Raw genomic sequence first — 5,852 nt, forward strand, 5'->3', positions numbered from 1 at the left:
GCGCCTTATCGGGCTTCCTGCTCAGCGGGGAGTCTGCTTCTCCCTCTCTCATCGCCCCCCCCTTGTGCTCCCTCTCACACTGTGTCTCTGTCAAATGGATAAATCTTTAAAAAAAAAAGAAAGAAAATGTATTATGGTTTTACTCACACTAGCTAGGATCTTCCACTAACAGAAACGGAATGACCTAGAATGAGATAGCCAAGGAGTGGCCAAGTACTGGAAGCCTCAAAATTTTCCAAAATGTTTGTTTGTTTTGGTGGAGATGGGAAACCTTCAGTGAGCCTTCCTCCTGAGCTCATTTCTGTGTTCCCAGCACCCATGGCCAGGGCAAGCACTAGGGGACTTCGATGACAGTCCCAACCACCTACTAAGCTCATCTCAACAATCCTTTGAGGAGAGATCATTTCACAAACGAACGGATGCTCTTGGAGATTAACACCCACCCCACTCCTACCCCGTCAAAGGTCATCAGTGGCAGAACCAGAATTCTAATCCAGACTTGGAAACCTGAGATTTTCCCACTGCTCAATACGGCCTTGGAAGCAGATCCTGGCCACGTTGGCTGAGAGAGCCAGGCTGGAAACAGACCTGGGGACCTCCCGAAAGGAGGGAGAGAGTGGGAAGAGGGGAGGAGAGGGGAGGGGCCCCTGGGCTCTGTTCCTCGACAGCCACCTGCTTTCACCCCCTGCGCACAGTGACTGACTCCGCCTGCGCTTTGGGGGGCGGGGTGCTTTTTCCATCCTTTGTGTCTTGAGCGGTTTTTCCCTTGCTTTGCTCTTCCCTTCTCTCTCTCCTAGTTCCTTTTGTAGATAATACTCCCACAGGCCTCCCACGGCAGCTCCAAAATGCAGCCTCCTGAGTTTCTTCTTTTTGATAATGGCTTTGAGCTGTGTCTGAACAGGGCTCCCTCAACCTTCCCCTCCCTGTGACTCCCCACCATGGCCTAATGAGTCAAGAGTTGGGGGAATGGAAGAGGAAGAGGGCTTACTGTGCTCCCCGACCTCCCAATACCCCTGTTCACTTCTCAGCTCCTCCCCAACCCCCATCTCACCATCTCCTAGATGTGGGTCCCCACCCCTCAAAGTATATGTATGGTGGGGGGGCTATGGAAGGAGGAGGCAAGGAATCTGTTACTGTTAGCTGAGGGGGCCTATGGGCCAAGTCTGGAAGGAAGACCCTAGAGACTAGGTGAAGTGGAAGAGGGAGGAGAGCAGGAGGCCCTATGCCCGAACACTTACTGGCCTCTCGGTCAAAAGGGCACCTTAAATCAGGTCGGACTGAAGGACTTGGGCAGTGTCCACACCCCCACCCCATACAGTCCCACAAATTCTTTGAAGGGCAGTGGGGGAAGGGGTTTAAAGACCAAAACATTATAGTTTCATTCTGGTATAAGAGTGATCGTAACATTCAATAAAGGTTAGTGTATTTTCTAGTATATTTGGGACCAGGACACTAAAACAGTGATTCAGGCGTTGTGCCCGGAGCTGGGGAGGAGGCAGTGCATCTTAGATATTTAACCTCTCTGCCTCAATCTTTTCATCTGTAAATTGGCAATTATAACAGTAACTTCTTCATAGAGTTATGATGAACATTAACCCAGCAGAGCACTTAGCACCGTGCTTGGCCCAAAGTTAATGCTCAGTAAACATAAACTATAATTCTTTGCAGCACCCCACATTCCATCTACCCCCTCCTCACTCTGACCCGAGGTGTCTGCTCTGGGTTTGTCTTAATATCTAAACCATTGTCTTTAATAACCAAGGTCAGCCTACGCTGATAAGCTGGAAGCCTGAAAATCTGAACGCTTAAATGGGTGACTGGAGGGCCACCTGGATCTGGCACCCAGCCCTGGATAACCGGTCCTTGGGAGCATCCACACAGCTGGGCTGCGGTTCTTTCTGGGTCCCCGGTGGGAGATGGCTGTGCTATCTGGCCCCGGGGATGGAAGGCTGTCAGGGTTGGAACCCTAGTTCTGTCAATTACCAACTTGGTTACCCTGAGCAAAGTCCCTCCCCCTCTCCCATTCTTTCTCTCGCTCTCTCTCTCTGCCTCTGTTTCTTCATTTGTGAATGGAGTGTAAGTATATCTACCTTGCTTATTTCCCAGGAACCCTATGAAATTCAAAATCAGATTACAAATATTTACATGATGCAAATGCCGGGGGCTGTTCTAAGTCCTTTACTCATAATCTTCCCAACAACCCTCTGAGCTAGTTATCATTTATTATCATCCCCATTTCACAAAGGAGAAAATGGGGTCCCAAGAGAAAAATCACACAGCAAGTGGCAGGACTGTTGTCAGACCAAGTTGGGTGCTTTCAACCACTACCTTGTCTGGTCTCCCAGTGAGCTGACAGCTAAACTGCACCCTCTCCTAGTAGAATGTTCGGACAGAGTGGAGGGCACTTTGATGGGCTTGGGGGAGGGCTGACTTCGCGTGGGGAGCATGGTCTGCAGGTTCCTTGGGGTAGTTCTTGGGAGCAGGATTCCAGGATTCAGAGGACTTGGGGAGGAGGACACTTCCTCCCTTTTCTCCCAAAGCACCAGCTCATTTAAATACAGGTGTCTGGGGCTTTGGCCCTCGTTCCTGACGGAGGTGTGGGTGGGGCAGGTGACACTCCTTTCTTTCCGATGCTGGTGGCTGTGGCTGTAGCTGTGTCTCCTAGAGTGGTGGGGGTGCTGGGCCTCCCGCTTCACTCGGGGAACAAATTGCTGTTTTGGCCGCGGCGTCTCCTCTGGGCGCGGGCGGTAGCCGCGCTCGCTGGCAAATCGTGGGAGGGAGGAGGAGCGGCGCTGGCAGAGCGAGGCCGGGGGACCGACGCAGCGCGGAGACAAGCTACAGACTGCCGCCCCGGCCCGGCACCACCCCGCCCCGCCCGGGCCCTTCCCCCCCTCCCCGGAGGGGGTCCCTGCGGCCAGCGCTCCCCCTCCAGCGCGGAGCCCAGTTCCCCGGCCCTGGAGGGGGTGGGGCAGCGGAGGCTGCGTCCTTCTCACTCCCCGCTCGCAGGGACCCACACGCACGGGCTTAGGAAGTTCTCCCAGTGTCTGACGTCCTACCCGTCCCCTGTGCTTGCAACCTGACCCTCTGGAGCAGCCTGAGAGGCCAAAGGTGACAAATAATAGAAATACAGGGGCGGGACCAAGGACCTAGGGCTACTCCCCACCCTCCCACACCCTTTACACACACACACACACACACACACACACACGCACACGCACGCACACGCACCACTCACAACGGCGCTCACGGAGAGCGCCTCAACATTCCTTCCAGGGCTACCCATACGCCAGGTTCCTGACAGCTCCTGCCTGCAGCTGCACCTCCCAGTGATGAGGGTCAAGTTGAGCGGAGAAAGGCCTGGATGCCCACAGGCTGTGTTTAGACACCATCCTCCTCATCCCCTTTTAGACTTTCCTGTACAGTTGGGGCCCCTCTTGGGGCCTCAACCTCCGCTAACTACCGGCCTCCCCCACCTCCGCCCGGTGGCTCAGCCCCCTTTCCCACTACATTTTTCCTCGGCGAGCGTCTTCAATCTATGCTCACCTCCGCCGGAGCTCTCCTCTGGTCCCTCCGGGGGAGGAGAGTCTGCGAGGCTCAGTGCGAACCCCCATGCTGCAGAGAAAGACGCCTCGCCCCTGCGCTGAGTCAGCCCGCGCGGGACCAGGCGCTCGCTGGTCTTCTCCGAGGGGCGGGCGGGGCGGCTTGGGGCGGCTCGGGCGGCCGCCACGGCGGGGAGTAGGGGGGCCGCCGCCTCCCCTGCCCCCACCGAGGTCCCGAGGGGAGGGGATCCCTAGGCGCGAGGCCTGTCCCTTTAAGGAGGCGGCCCTGCCTGGGTGTGCCCGTCTCCATGGTTACCCCGGTGCAGGCGGCGGGCGCCGGAGGGAGGGAGGGAGGCTGCCGCCTCTCCCCGACAGACGGAGGGAGCTGCGGGAACCCGGCGCCGAGCGGAGCCCGAGCGGGACCCGACCCGCAGCCGAAACGGGAGCCGCTGCCGCTGCTGCCGCCGCGAGCGGAAGGTGCGGAGAGCGCCGCGGGAGCCGAGCCGGGAGCCCGGGATCCGTGGGCGGCCAGGACGCGAGAGGCCGCGCGCCATGCTCCGGGCCCCGACGGCGGGGACGCCCCCTCGCGCACCGGCTGCTGGCCGGGCCTGCGAACCCGGGGTGGGCTTCGGCCTCCGACGGCTGCGCTAGGGGGCGCGGGGCCCGGCGGGGGGCGGCCGAGTTGGGCGCCCTCCCCCGGTGCTGAGCCCCCGCGCCCCGGAGGGATGGGGCGGGCGGCTACGGCCACCTAAGATGCCGGCCATGCGGGGACTCCTGGCGCCGCAGAACACCTTCCTGGACACCATCGCCACGCGCTTCGACGGCACGCGTGAGTCTGACCTTCGCCCCGTTGGCTCCCAGAGAAGCAGTTTCTTGCCAGGGTTCCCGCAGGTCCCGCACCCCGACATCTCGGCCTGGCGCCCTCTGTTCTCACCCTCCCTCCCCAACGCCCCGCTTTTGGCCGGGACCACCATCTCCTTTCAGACGCCGTTTCTCAAAGATTCGGGGTCCACTCTGCCCCAGGTTAGGCAAAACGGCCGGAAGTCTCCGGGTTTGGGGCCCAGGATGCCATTTGTTGGCGAGGGCGCGAACCCCGACCTAGTCGGTCTAACTCAGCCCATCCCTGTGTCTGGCGCTATCCTACAGACTACCATGGAAGTGGCGAGGTGGGGGTTGAGGCAGAGGAGCGGTGTTCAGGGACACCCAGAGGGTTTAAAAGACGGATTTAGAAAAGAGGTTTGCAAAAAGGAGAGAGAGTAGGCGGGATTAGGAGCGCACTGTTAGTCCAAGCTCACCTCACCGCCTAAACTCACCAGCCTAAACCCACAGAGCCCCTCTAGACCCAAAAAGCTAGATTTGGGGACTGCCCCCAAGACTGGGGAAGTTTGGAGTAGGTGACCAGGGCTTCTGGATCCTGGGTTCCCAGGGCTCTGAACACAGGGAAAGTGGTGCAAACCCCCTCCCTCCTTCTCCTCCCTCATACTCATCCCAGTGGGGCTTCCCAGCTCTCTGCCTATGGTCCTCATGGTCTTGCAGTTCCTGATAGGGGGTGGGAGCTCATCACTGAGCACCCCCTCCACACACACACACACACACACACACACACACACTGGCTTCTCCATCTGCTTTGCCCTGCGCTTGGCTTCTGCAGCCTGCTGATTCAGTGCCCCCCACTCCCCAATACATTCCTGGCTCCAGGCTGTGCAGTTCAGCTTCCATTCTTACACCCCCATTCTCCATCACATTCACTAATTCCTGACCAGGTCCGGCAGCTGGGGTTTGCACAGGGAGTGTGGAATGGGTGGTGGCCTGGACCGCCTCCCATCCAGGTGGGTCCCAGTGAGAGGAGCCAGACAGCCACCCTGGGTACCTAGCTGGTGAGTGAAGCTGGCAGAGGTAGGAGTAGGGCTGAGGCGGCCTCGAGCCGGTCGTGCAGTCCTCCCCTAGGCATCGGCCATTCTACCCCTTACCCCAAGCTGCTCAGGACACAGTCCAGAGGACACAGTTCCCACACAGGGCTGCGTTCGCCAGCCTCCGGGTTCACGTGTGGATTCCTGAGTGCACACATACACACACTGGTAGGAGTGGGCTCTCTACATAGGTGACACACTGATTCCTGTTTGTAATCAGTGCCTGTCCTAACCCCCGGTTTGCGCGCGCTTGCGCACACACACACACACGCACGCACTGGGTTCTTGGGTTTTGTGACACCCGCCCTTTGGCTGCAGGCGTGTAGGAAAGGAGGGGTGGCAGACCCTGGGCCCCTTCACCCCATGCCTCCTCTGAGAGGTGCTCTCTTGCAGACAGTAACTT

Source organism: Ursus maritimus, unplaced genomic scaffold, assembly GCF_017311325.1.
Source record: "Ursus maritimus isolate PB19 unplaced genomic scaffold, ASM1731132v1 scaffold_26, whole genome shotgun sequence".
Taxonomy (NCBI): Eukaryota; Metazoa; Chordata; class Mammalia; order Carnivora; family Ursidae; genus Ursus; species Ursus maritimus.